The 13,200-nt window shown below is 38.7% G+C and overlaps 1 long non-coding RNA gene across 1 annotated transcript in view; it reads left to right on the top strand.

The window, feature by feature from the left end:
- The window catches only part of LOC139766037 (uncharacterized), a 39,321-nt gene extending 30,963 nt beyond the window's left edge, over positions 1 to 8,358 (top strand). Inside the window, exon 2 of the long non-coding RNA XR_011716772.1 lies at positions 8,073 to 8,358. This is a non-coding gene — a long non-coding RNA (uncharacterized lncRNA). The remainder of the gene's footprint in view (positions 1 to 8,072) is intronic.
- The last annotated feature ends 4,842 nt before the right edge of the window (positions 8,359 to 13,200 follow it).

Below are 13,200 nucleotides of genomic sequence, written 5' to 3'. Positions count from 1 at the left end.
ACACATCTCTCTCACCCTTACATTACTTACTCTATCAAACCATCTCACACCACATATTGTCCTCAAACATTTCATTTCCAGCACATCCACCCTCCTGCACACAACTCTATCCATAGCCCACGCCTCGCAACCACACAATATTGTTGGAATAACCATTCCTTCAAACATACCCATTTTTGCTTTCCAAGATAATGTTCTCGACTTCCAAACATTCTTCAAGGCTCCCAGAATTTTTGCCCCCTCCCCCACCCTGTGATTCACTTCCGCTTTCATGGTTCCATCTGCTGCCAGATACACTCCTAGATATCTAAAATACTTCACATCCTCCTGCATGTTCAGGCCCCGATCACTCAAAATCTTTTTTTTTTTTCATACATTTGCCATTTCCCACTTTAGTGAGGTAGCATTAAGATTACAGAGCGCTGAGCCTTAGAGGGAATACCCTCACTTGGCCCCCTTCTCTGTTTTTTATTTTGGAAAAGTAAAAACGGGACCCATTCCCCTCCAGGAGCTCTCACCAAGGGGGTGGCCACAGCAAATGAGGCTCCACTTATCCCTGCCCTACATACTTTCCTCGCATACACCATTTCAAGCATTCTTCCACAATTTCTCTCCCTGCAGCACTTTTCCACTTCATTTCCCATGTCACATGTGTTCTTGTTCTCACACCAACCCCTTTGATTGTACTATACATTCTCCTTGTAAACTTCTGTCTTGCATTCTTTCCACATGCCTGAGCCACCTCAAAGTATTATGTTTCACCCACTCTACCTTTCCACAATTCATTCCTGATGCATTCTCTGACATACCATATCTCTCATACACCCCCACACTTCTCTCTTCATTTCATCTAGACAGAACACATGTTCCTTTCAAATAGCTTATTTCCATAGTCTGGATTCTTGACCTCTGTGACCAGCCTCATGTCTATATTTTGGCTTCATAGGTCAGGAGGACTGTGGTGTCCCTTAATCCTTTTTACACTTTCATACTTACATCTCTACCTTTCACTGTTCTGTTAAGGGTCCCTATGACTCTTCTACCCTGCACTGCTCTCTCCATTATATCTCCATCCATGTCACCAGACTTACCCAAAATAGCTCGTAAATACTTAAATTCTCTCACCTCTTCCAGTCTTTCTCCTCCCATATCTGTAAGTTTAGTTCACTTTCTCTCTCCATTCCATAGGGTTTTGCAAAATCTGTACTTTCACTCTGTACCCTTTCAGTCACCATGACTGTACTATTACTTGCATTAATCTTCAATTGCCTATGCTTCCATGCATCATAAAACACACGTACAACCTTCACTCTTCTTCACTCTCAGCATATAACACAGTATCATCTGCAGACAGGCTTGTCACTAGCCACCATAACTTACCACCACACTCCATCTCTGCACACCCTTTCCCTAGTTTTGCTCTCACCTCTCTTATCACTATCTATCTATATATATTTCTGATACCTGTTCCTTTTGAGAACTCCCTAGAGAGGGTGGCCACAGCAAAAGTCTCCATAACAGGTGAACTCCAGCTCCCACTTCTTACCTTTAAGCCTTTAATTGTGCCATCCATGTATGTATATATATATATATATATATATATATATATATATATATATATATATATATATATATATATATATATATATATATATTTCTTTCTTTTCTTTCAAACTATTCGCCATTTCCCGCATTAGCAAGGTAGCGTTAAGAACAGAGGACTGGGCCTCTGAGGGAATATCCTCACCTGGCCCCCTTCTCTGTTCCGTCTTTTGGAAAATTAAAAAAAAAACAAAAAAAAAAAACAAGGGAGGCTTTCCAGCCCCCCCGCTCCCTCCCCTTTTAGTTGCCTTCTACGACACGCAGGGAATACGTGGGAAGTATTCTTTCTCCCCTATCCCCAGGGATAATATATATATATATATATATATATATATATATATATATATATATATATATATATATATCTTTCTTTCTTTGTTTCATACTATTCGCCATTTCCCGCGTCAGCGAGGTAGCATTAAGAACAGAGGACTGGGAATATATATTTCCCTGGGGATATGGGGAAGAGCAGTGTGGTTTCAGAAGTGGTAGAGGATGTGTGGATCAGGTGTTTGCTTTGAAGAATGTATGTGAGAAATACTTAGAAAAGCAAATGGATTTGTATGTAGCATTTATGGATCTGGAGAAGGCATATGATAGAGTTGATAGAGATGCTCTGTGGAAGGTATTAAGAATATATGGTGTGGGAGGCAAGTTGTTAGAAGCAATGAAAAGTTTTTATCGAGGATGTAAGGCATGTGTACGTGTAGGAAGAGAGGAAAGTGATTGGTTCTCAGTGAATGTAGGTTTGCGGCAGGGGTGTGTGATGTCTCCATGGTTGTTTAATTTGTTTATGGATGGGGTTGTTAGGGAGGTGAATGCAAGAGTTTTGGAAAGAGGGGCAAGTATGAAGTCTGTTGGGGATGAGAGAGCTTGGGAAGTGAGTCAGTTGTTGTTCACTGATGATACAGCGCTGGTGGCTGATTCATGTGAGAAACTGCAGAAGCTGGTGACTGAGTTTGGTAAAGTGTGTGAAAGAAGAAAGTTAAGAGTAAATGTGAATAAGAGCAAGGTTATTAGGTACAGTAGGGTTGAGGGTTAAGTCAATTGGGAGGTGAGTTTGAATGGAGAAAAACTGGAGGAAGTGAAGTGTTTTAGATATCTGGGAGTCGATCTGGCAGCGGATGGAACCATGGAAGCGGAAGTGGATCATAGGTTGGGGGAGGGGGCGAAAATTCTGGGAGCCTTGAAGAATGTGTGGAAGTCGAGAACATTATCTCGGAAAGCAAAAATGGGTATGTTTGAAGGAGTAGTGGTTCCAACAGTGTTGTATGGTTGCGAGGCGTGGACTATGGATAGAGTTGTGCGCAGGAGGATGGATGTGCTGGAAATGAGATGTTTGAGGACAATGTGTGGTGTGAGGTGGTTTGATCGAGTGAGTAACGTAAGGGTAAGAGAGATGTGTGGAAATAAAAAGAGCGTGGTTGAGAGAGCAGAAGAGGGTGTTTTGAAATGGTTTGGGCACATGGAGAGAATGAGTGAGGAAAGATTGACCAAGAGGATATACGTGTTGGAGGTGGAGGGAACGAGGAGAAGAGGGAGACCAAATTGGAGGTGGAAAGATGGAGTGAAAAAGATTTTGTGTGATCGGGGCCTGAACATGCAGGAGGGTGAAAGGAGGGCAAGGAATAGAGTGAATTGGAGCGATGTGGTATACCGGGGTTGACGTGCTGTCAGTGGATTGAATCAAGGCATGTGAAGCGTCCGGGGTAAACCATGGAAAGCTGTGTAGGTATGTATATTTGCGTGTGTGGACGTGTGTATGTACATGTGTATGGGGGGGGTTGGGCCATATCTTTCGTCTGTTTCCTTGCGCTACCTCGCAAACGCGGGAGACAGCGACAAAGTATTAAAAAAAAAAAAAAAAAAATATATATATATATATATATATATATGTTAAAAAGCCTTATATATCTGTTGAATTAGCCTTGGCAATATTGCACAGCCCTGTTTCACACCAACATGTATACCAAAACTTTTGCTCAACTCTCCATCCACTCTTACACACATGCATTTGCTGCTTTGTAGAAGGCGTTCACACCATCTAACAGTTGTCCCCCAACCCCATATATCTGTATGCTCTCTTCAGAGCCATAAAAACTGCATACAGCATCTTACCCTTTGCTAGTTACTTCTCCACAGTCATTTTCACCACAGAAAATCAGATCTACACATCTACCTTTCTTGAAACCCCCTTGCTCCTCACTTATTCTGCATTCAGTAACTTCCATCACTCTGTCAAACAACACTCTTGCATACACTTTCCATAGCCTTACATTATTCTTTTGGGATGAAAAGGATGATAACTCCTGCAGGATCCAGCTATCCTGGTAGAGGTTCCTGTACTGAGAGAGAGAGAGAGACTTTTTTATTTTTAAGGCTCCAGTCATGGATAAGAAATATAGAGAGAATTATGAAACTAAAAAAGAAAAGATGGGAAGGTAATTACGAATTTTGGAGGAAGTGAAAAACTTTCTTTTGAAATGTGCCAGGTAATAGTTATTGGGAAAGACATGAGAAGGTAGAGAGCAGGTATCAAAAAAGCCCACCCTTGAGTTGCTGATAGCCACAAAATAAATCAAATGCAGTAGTTTGTCGAGTATTGCTTAGTCTAGTTAGTGATAAGGGCACACAAGCAGCCAGCTCTCAGGAGCAAAAATCAAAGTGATACCTATAGAAGAAAGAAAGTGAACCAGCATTGTGGTGTAGGGCAAGGGAGTCAAGTTTGGAAGTTAGCCTGGGACAATTTATAAGTTGAACCACTTTCGACTCAACTCTGTCAAGTAAGGATGCAGAGCTAGAACCACCCCAAATGTTAGAGCAGTACTCTATACAAGGACAAATCAATCCCTTGTATAAATGGAGCAACTGTTCAGAGAAGTTTTAACATCTAAACAGGACATCCAGTTTCTTATAGAATACGCAGACCTAATAGAATACGCAGACCTAACTATTCCCATTATGTGGGGTTTCCAAAAAAGAGTGGATGTTACAGTAATACTAGGTATATTCATTGAGTCAAGAGGTGTATCACTTTTTATTGGTATGTAGAGATATATAATGTTACAAGCAATTGTAATTGGCATTAAGATATAATTTTTTGAGTGTCAGTTACCCATACAGAGGTCCCTTGCCATCCACAGGAGTCATGTTCCTGGAAAAACCCATGTTTGGCAAAACTGTGATTGGTGAGGTACTAGCCCTATAGCCAATAGGGGTTTAGGAAGAGTGACCCTTTAAAGCTATACCTTAAGTCTTACTATGAGCTCTTCAGTATGAGAGATCAGCATTCTGTACTCAAAAACAATGTTTATTATAAAAAACTTTAAGAAATGATATACAATACAGGACAAAAAAGGAATGTATCACCCCTGATGCTCTGCAGTTGGCTTCTGTACTCCTCTAAAGTAACCAGCCAACTGTTTGTCTCAAAAGACTGTCTTATTTTTCTTTATGATTCACACTGTTGACTTACGAACATCAGTATGCCTCTTGGCAGATGCTGCACTAACACCCTTTTCCCACCTTCATTTAACTCGTAAGATGCATTTTATCAATTTGTAGATGCCTTAGGTTACATGCAACTCTAGATAGCACCAGGAAAGAATTATAGCATCTCACATATAACATGATGGGGAAGGTATGGCCACCAGTTAGTGACTAGTTTGTGTTTAGTCTTTTGGGCACAAAGTATGAGGATAATAATTTGGCAGATCTTGAACTATTAGCACCAGGGAAAGTTCTTAGTGTATCAGCGATCCACAAGTGATGACAGACAAGAGATGAAGATGTATGAATCAATAAAAGTTAACAAACAAGTGATAAGCCAAGCTTGTTTGGCACCCCAAGTTATTCATGTACAGCAACAAAATATGGATAATTTACTTCCTTTTTTTTCCCTAAATTTACAGGTTGTAATTTTAGGGAGGTCCTCAGGATCAGGGTTCATCCAAAAATTCAGTTAGTAAGAAATATCAAGATAAGAAAAACCTGTTAGATTTTCCATATATGTATCTTTGTCCATTTTCTGCTGCCACTAATGGTTTACTGACACACAAAGAACTTTTCCCAGTGCAAGCAGATCAACATCCAGCAAATAAGTATCACTGTAATTAGTGCTACAAAGACTTGCTGATTTGCTGCTATTTAGTGCTACAGAGGATAATTAGCTTCTAACTGATATGGGGTGTACACCAAGGTTGTATCTTCTCCATAATGTTAAGTTGGCAACTGAGACCCCCAAGATTCTTTCTTATTGCTAACTGTAGTTGTTTGTGACATGAGGTATCACTGCATATTGATAAAGGACACTTTTCAGTTTAAATGATGGCAGGAAAAGGCAACCAGTAAACTTGAGATCCCCACAGGGTAAGCCATTGTTCTCCATGGTTAAATATAACTCTTAGAATTTTTCCTAGTGCTAAATACACTGCTTGTAATGCAAGGCAATCTACATATTGATCACTTACTCCTACAGACTTAATTGAGGGCAGGAAGAGGCAATTCATACAAGCATTGCTAGGGTTCTTTAAGGGTTAAGGATTAATGACCAGATGCCTGGGAAGAACTCATATGATATGCATAGGAAGGAAGAGAGGACTGGATGTGGTAGTACAGGTGGTCCAGATATACTGGACTTTAAAAGAGATTGGTCAGTGGAAGGGAAAAATATAATAATGTTAAGCAGACTGAAAATTTTGAGAATACTGTATAAGACAGAGTAATAGCAGAAGACTTTGTGTATGGACACAATTTATAGCAGAAGGACCAGTGAATTGATGTTATTATGAATTACCTATATGTAAATGATACTTCAGTAACATTGATTGATAGATAACTATGAGATTACTGAATACATATAGTTTCATATTATTGAAAAAATTTGATAGAGATGAAATCTAAAAGGTGAATAGTTATTTTGAACTTGTTTACATATTGCACTTATTTGCTATAAATTCTTACTCATGTACACTCAAAATCACCTCACACAGACTTAAGTAATATACATGTAATGTTGCTAAACAATTTAGGACAGAATAGTGTCCTTTTAATTTGTTAATTTTTTGGTACAATATATACAAAAAACAATGCATATTATTAAACATCCATCGATTAGATGAGATTTATAAAGGTTTTCCTTTGCATCTGTCAAAAAATAGTTGAAAATGTTATAACTAAATTTTCAAACCATATTTTCTTGCTGCAAACAGAGCATGCTAGAAGTGACATTCACATGAGAAAGCGAACCAATATTGGTGCATAGTGCATGTGCACAAATGTAACCACATATTTATGTAGAAATACATGTCTTAGACTGGAATATTATTAGGTTTAGTAAGGTTTCAGATTTCATCAGTCGTCATCTAAAGTTTAAAGATAAGACTTGATGGGTTGTCTATACATTCCTCCCTATTCATTTGGTGACCTAAAGTTTCTCTTTGCTATCATATTTGATTTTTAGTAGCCTTTGTGAGACCAGTATCATCACTCTTCTACTCAAGGATGAAGCTGAATTATGCATCCTCATGTCCATGCATTTATTTGTTGCAGTCTTCAGTTTCTTGGCACGAGCTATGCAAAATCATGTTAGATTTCAAAGAAATATTTTTTGTCATCGTAGTGATCCTCAACTCATCCTTAGAGATGGAACTGTATCTCTTTTCTATACGTGCATATATGTTCCAAGCCTTAGTTTTGTATAATTTTCTGTCCAAATGATACTGGATTTTTATAAGATGTGAGCTTTCTCAGTTTGTTGACCCCAGTTTCAGGTTTAAAGATGGGGGCATATCACATACCTGTATATCCATTTGTTTATATGTTTGAAACTTCTGTTTCCTCTTGTTAGCTTTGTTAAATTATGGTGGCTTTAGATTGTTTGATGAGATTACTCATTTTCTGTAATTCTCAGATCAAGATTGGAAATAAATAAAATCACTTTCTTGTATATCAATACATATGGTATCTTACACTGTATTTCATGATTACAAAATTTTTTTTAAATCACATGGTGTAAAAGTCATACATATTTGGGATTATTCTTCGTAGACTGTCTGCTGAGGTTCATATATTCGAGTCAGTCATTCTTACGTATATGTGTTGAAAGTTACTTTATTCATCGTAGATTGTGATCAAAATGTTGGAAATTACTCTCTTTTGATATTTGGTGGTATTGTTTATGGTGTTCAAACATAGCTTTAGTTCATGTACCATTTTGTGGAAGGTTGCTGAAGTGTAAACTAGTGAAATTCAGAAGAATGTATCCATTATTAGTTCCTGTTGTTACTGATACGTATATGGATGTTACTTTGTGATTACTTGTTTTCCATTGTTTAATGGAATTTTTGTAGTGCATGTGGTAATTTAACTTTGAATATCATTAAATAAATTGGTAACATCATCTTACATTGCAATGATAGAGAATAACTTTTCCTATCCATTTGTTCTTTAAACTTTCATTTTTTCTTCAGGGTGCAATGTGAATGTTCCACCTGAAGTGATAGTTCTGAACTCCATCGTACTACCCTACAAGGATCTTCCCCGGAGCTACAAAAATGAGATTATTCTTTAGGCTGTTTGTGATTTTCTATATCATAACTTTCCTTGTTCAACAGAGCTTCACTTAATTGTTTACAAGAATGTTTGGGTTCATCCTAATGACTTTTACATTTTGGAGTGTATAAAATTATTAGTCTATTTATTGAATTTATGTAAATGTCTTTATTTTTCAATTAAAGTTTTTGAAATAGTTAATAATTTTTTTACTTAGTAATATTTTATTCGTGTTATCTTCATTTATATGGTTTAGGGAATGATTATTTTAACTTATTTTCAAGTGTGAGTGGAATTGATAAAGTGGTCAGAAATATAATAAAAGATTCAGTGTTAGACAGTGTGAAACACCTATACATAGGACTGCAGTGAGGGTATCTAATAAGTTTTTTTGAAAGAAGAAGATTAAAGAAATTATTCCACTTGAAGAACTTGTTTTCACACTCATTGAGGCTTGAAAGACTAAGCTTTGTTTCTCTCCTGTCCAGAGCAGTTGATTTCAAACATGGAAAGCCCAAACTACTCTAAAATAGTATTCACTTTGAATAGCTATTCCTAAATATGCCAGCCATGTAGTCCCAGAAGATAAAATGCAACTACCAAAGCAGGTTGGCTGACAGAAAATAATCTTAGTCCAAACATATGAGGCTTGCAAATGAGACTTCTTATGAAATTAAGGTACAGAAATACATCGAGATGGTATGGAGATACAGTGAGCTTCATTTGTATATAACTTCTTTAATTCTTATACACTTGAAAAGAACCAAGTATATGGATTGTGTTCTGACTTTTATGATCATGACGTACATACCTGTTGCTTAACATCAGCAGGATTCCAGTGATAGGGGAAATACAAATTACAGACCCTGTTTTGGCTGGAATCTGAGATACCATCTACCATCATCAGGTAAAAAGGCCAGAATGCATATCCTACTTGTTGGTATTACATCCATGAACTATATTCACTCATATCAGAGATTGCTCAGTTTGAGCTTTGAAGTAAATTTTGTGTAGTGTGTGCAACTTTTGGATTAGACAACTAAATCAATGCTACCTTGGATTTTTTTTTTCTAGTCATGGACAGAAGTCCACATCAAGGCCAAGCCTTAATTGAGGATTATGAAAGGGGAAAAGAAGAGACAATGTAAAGTATTCATGAATTTTGGAGGAAGTGAAAAACCTGTTTTGCAAAACGTGCCAGGTCATAGTTATTGTAGGGAGGTAGAGAGTTCCACAGATCCAAGATGTAGGGAAAGAAACTATTATCAAAGCGGCCCACCCTTAAGTTGCCAACAACAACATAGTAATCATGTGACGCTGCAGCTTGCCAAGTATCCTGTGATCTAGCTAGTGGTGGGGACACATAAGCAGCCAGCTTTCAGGAACAAAAACTAAATAGATACTGGTAGAAGAGGGAAAATGAAGCAACAATGTAGCATAGGTCAAGAGGGTAGTGTTGAAGTTAGCCTTTATCGAATTTATATTTTGGACTGCGTTCAACTCTGTCAAGTAAGGATGTAGAGCTAGAACCACCCGATGTGAGAGCAGTACTCTGTACAAGGACGAATCAATTCTTTGTATAATTGGAGCAACTGTTCAGAAGAGAAGAAATTTCAACATCTAAACAGGATTCCCAGGACTTAGCTATTTCCATAATGTGGGGTTTCCAAGAAAGAATGGATGTTGCAGTAACACTAAGTATGTTTATTGAGTCAGTAGGTGGAATTACAGAACCATCAAAAGAGAGGTAAGAAATGTGAGGAGTTTTTGAAAAAGAGAGGTGGGTAGAAACTTGGTCTTGGAGGCAATAAATTGGCTAGGTTTCATTTTCCTTACTGAGATATCCTGTACAAGTCTGAGTTCATTGAGGAAGCTGGGTCAAGACAAGATGCAGATCGAGTGAGAGAAGAAACAGAATTGAAGGATGTGGATGACTGCATTGTTGTAAGCATATGAGTGCACTTGGTTATTTGTGGAAGAGAGGAAATTGTGAATCAAAAGGAGAAAAATTGTAGGGGACAGGACAGAACCCTGAAGGACAGCGAAGTTGATGGAGAAAAGGGGGGAGGCTGAGAGAAGGAGCAGAATTGAAGGATGTTGATGAATGCATTGTTCAGTTGTCAGCATATGAGTGCTTTTAGTTATTTGTGGAAGAGAGGAAATTGTGAATCAAAGGAGAAAAATTGTAGGGGACAGGACAGAACCCTGAAGGACAGCACTGTTGATGGAGAAAGGGGGGGAGGCTGACCCATCAAAAACCAGAGAAAGATTGGCCAGAGAGGAAGCTAGATGTGATGGAGCAAAGTGAGTGAGGAAAACCAAAAGAGGAGGGAGCTTAGAAATGAGACCCCTGTGCCACACCTTGCTAAAATCTTTGGATATTTCAAGGGCATCTACATAAGATGCCCAAAAATCTTTCAGGGATGATGATGACCAGAAATTAAGATTAAGAGAGAATATCATCAGTGGATCTCACCTTATGGAAACCATACTTGTAATCAGGGAGAAGACTGGTAGATTCAAGGTGTCTAAGGATATGGGAGTTGAGGATGGATTTAAGGACTTTGAAAATAGAAATGTCAAAGCAGTAGGACATTAGTTAGAGGGGTCAGAATGGTCAGTTTCTTCGAGATGGGATGTATCAACACAAGCTTCCAAGAAGAAGGAAACGTTTTGGTTTTTGAACAGAGACAGAACTGATGAGCATGCACAAGTGCAAGTTCAGAGGCACACACTTTCAGTACACAGGAATGGATGCTATCAGAGAGAGAAGCACTTTTCGGACAGCCCAAAAAGAGATGGCAGAGAAGGGCATGAAATTAGTAAGAGGGGCATCAGGGGATGAAGGAATGTTAGAGTCATCCAGGATGGAGTTAGAGAAGAAACAGGAACCAAAGGGAGTTGCTTTGTCTATAGGAGTGACAGTTATAGTACCATCAAAATGGAAAAGTGAAAGAAGGGCAGAGCAACAGAAGTTGTTGGACATGCCCTTAGCTAAAGGCCAGAAAGACTTATCATTGGATGATGAGGAAAGGTTATCTCGTTTCCTTAAAATAAAGAAAAATTTTCCTTTGTAATGATTACAGGCTGTGATAAAAACTGAATGAGTGTCAGAGGTGAGTTCCCATGGCTGATATGCCTGTTCCCTTGCCTGAATGGCCTCAAAACAGGAATGGTTGAACCATGGTTTGGAAGAAGAGGTCATCTTGGAGGAAGAAGGGATAAATGCTGCCATTTCTACAAGAATAACCTCTGCTATACATTTGGTGGAAACAGAAGCATCACCACATGAGAGTAATTTACCCAAGGAAACTCAGAAAAGGATTTACATAAGTTATTCCAGTCAGCTTTGTTAAGGTGCCAGTATTTATCTTTAAAAGGGGCTCCTGAAGGGGAAGGTGCCATTAAAATAGATACATTTATGAGAGTCTGATCATATGAACCAATTTGGGGCAAGATTGTGTGGTAACAGCAGGATGGACAAGAGGTGAAAATCAGATCTAGAATATTATGAGAGTGGTATGCCATTTCCGGTGTTAACCAGGCAACGCTAGGAACAGAAAAAACAGAAGAAATGGCCTCATGTGCTCATATCCTTTCTCTAATTACCATGAGTAATGCACTGAAACCAGAGCCTCCTAATCACAACCATGCCCAATAGACCTTTCTGTGGTTTCCCTCAAAACGTGGATTTGATTGGAGAGAACTTGAAGGAATTGGAGTTTTTAGATACCTGAAAGTGGATATAGCACTGAATTGAACCATGGGAGCTAAAGTGAGCCATAGGATGGGTGAGGGGGGTAAAGTTCCAAGACACATAGAGGAATATGTGGAGAGAGGTCATTGTCTTTAAGGGTAAAGATGTGTATGTTTGATGGTATAATATTCCCACCAGTGCTGTATGGATGCAAGGCATGGGCCTTATGCAAAAATGTAAAGAAGAGCATAGATGTGCTGGAAATGAAATGATGGGGGACAATACCTGATGTGAGGATTTATTGTTTACAAAATGATGAGTAAGAGAGATGTTTGGTAATATGATAAGTATGCATATGGAGAGGTAAAAGAAGAGAAGATAACTAAGAGGGTACACATGTCAGAAGTGGAGAGAACAAAAAAAAAATGGAGGTGGTGGAAGAATGGGGTGAAATATGCTTTGAAGGTGTGGAGCCCTAAAAATGCAGGAGGGTGTGAGGCATGAAAGAACAGAGTGAACTGGAGCAGTGTGGTATACAGAGGTTGATTTGCTATCAGTAGATTGAACTAGGGCATATGAAATGGTCGGAGGAAATCACAAAAAGGTCTCTGGAGTGTAGGGGGGCTCTGGTTTAATTGTATTATACATAACACCTAGAGAAGACGATGGAAGTGAGACTGTATTTTCATCATTTCCTGGTGCTACCGCACAAAGCAAGAAATGGCAAACTTGTTTAAAAAAAATACACAGTTTATACACATAGAAAGAATTCTTCCTCTGTTTTCCTTGTGTGTCATAGAAGGTAACTAAAGGGGATGGGAGCAGAGACCTGGAAACCTTCCTATTTGTGTATTTCAATTTTTAAGAGGAAACAGAAGAAGGAGCCAGGTGGGGAGTGCTCATCATCCTCGAAGGCTCAGACTGAGGTGGCTGATCATGTGTGGATGTATCCAAGATGAGAAGAGAAGAGATAGGTCGTATGTTTGAGGAAAGAAACCTGGATGCTCTGACACTGAGTGAAACAAAGCTCTAGGGTAAAGGGAAAGAATGGTTTGGAAATGTCATTAGGGTAAAGTCAGGGTTTGGTGCGAGGACAAGAGCTAAGGAAGGAGTAACATTAATCCTGAAGCAGGAGTTATGGGAATGTGTTATAGTATAAAGAAGTAAATCCTGGATTGATGTGGGTAAAACTCAAGGTGGATGGCAAGAGATGGGTGATATTGGTGCTAATGCTCCTGGCCGTGAGAAGAAAGATCATGAGGGGCAAGTGTTTTGGGAGCAGCTGAGTGAATGTGTCAGTAGTTTTGATGTATGAGACCAGGTATTTACGATGGGTGATTTAAATGGTA

Source organism: Panulirus ornatus, chromosome 56 (assembly GCF_036320965.1).
Source record: "Panulirus ornatus isolate Po-2019 chromosome 56, ASM3632096v1, whole genome shotgun sequence".
NCBI lineage: Eukaryota > Metazoa > Arthropoda > Malacostraca > Decapoda > Palinuridae > Panulirus > Panulirus ornatus.
This window is presented reverse-complemented; position numbering and strand designations above follow the sequence as displayed.